Below are 1000 nucleotides of genomic sequence, written 5' to 3' on the forward strand. Positions count from 1 at the left end.
ATGATAACATTTTTGGTTAATTATGGCACAGTGTTCTGGTAAGAGGATCTTGGAGCTGGGTCGGATGGTATGTGGAGTGGAACATGAAATAGTAAGTTCAAGGCCATTCTGAGCCCCTTGCCTCAAAACAAACAATAGGAAAACATGCCCCTCAAAGAACAACAGAAAAGAATATCTCAAGTTACATATCCTCCTAAAAATCCCACAATTTATTGATTCATACATGTTTCTATAACTGAAATGCACATGAAGACTACTTCTGGATAAGTGGCAGTGAAGGAATAGCTTGGGGAGATACATAGGTAAGAGGCTATGAGGAGATTTAGCTAGACCTCTGCAAACTGTGAATAACTTAATTAAATAAAACAAGAATAAGTCACCAAAAACAAACACACAGTTGTAAAACAGAAATTTTATAATGCATGTTCTCTATAACACCTAAATTGAAATACAAGCTACTTGAAGTTCAGTAAGATGTCTGTTTCTTAGTGTTGGTGATTTAATATTCAGCTACCAAGACTTTTAAAATTAGTTTAAAAGTCATTTTTGTCATTGGAGTGCTCCATGACATTGGCAGTAACACAGAGACCGTTCTTGTCTGTTTGTGTCAAGAGATGCTGGTGGCATGGAACTCTTTGTCAAAGAAGTGCGTGGGACAAGCTTAGCTGGGTCTCAGATCTTCTTAATTAAACTGATTAATTTTTCTTTCCCCTCAGTATTCTTTCCAGGATTAATTAACTTTTTAGACTTAATTAGCTTCTGTTGAGAATGCTGGCCAGCCGGTCTCACATTTGTTCAACACCAGTTAGTGTCGACTGTTCACCATAGCATCCAAACGGGGGCAGTATACTTCTGCAGCAGCTTTGCTCAGTCTAGCCTTCTGTTAGATGCTAGCTAGATTATGCTACGAAACTGAAAACTCTGAAGGTACTTGGGGAACAAGCATTTTCCCCTACAGTTCATAGCATTCTTAATGTCCTCCTCTTCAAGCTGACAGTAT

The sequence above is a fragment of the Microtus ochrogaster genome, chromosome 1 (assembly GCF_000317375.1).
Source record: "Microtus ochrogaster isolate Prairie Vole_2 chromosome 1, MicOch1.0, whole genome shotgun sequence".
NCBI lineage: Eukaryota > Metazoa > Chordata > Mammalia > Rodentia > Cricetidae > Microtus > Microtus ochrogaster.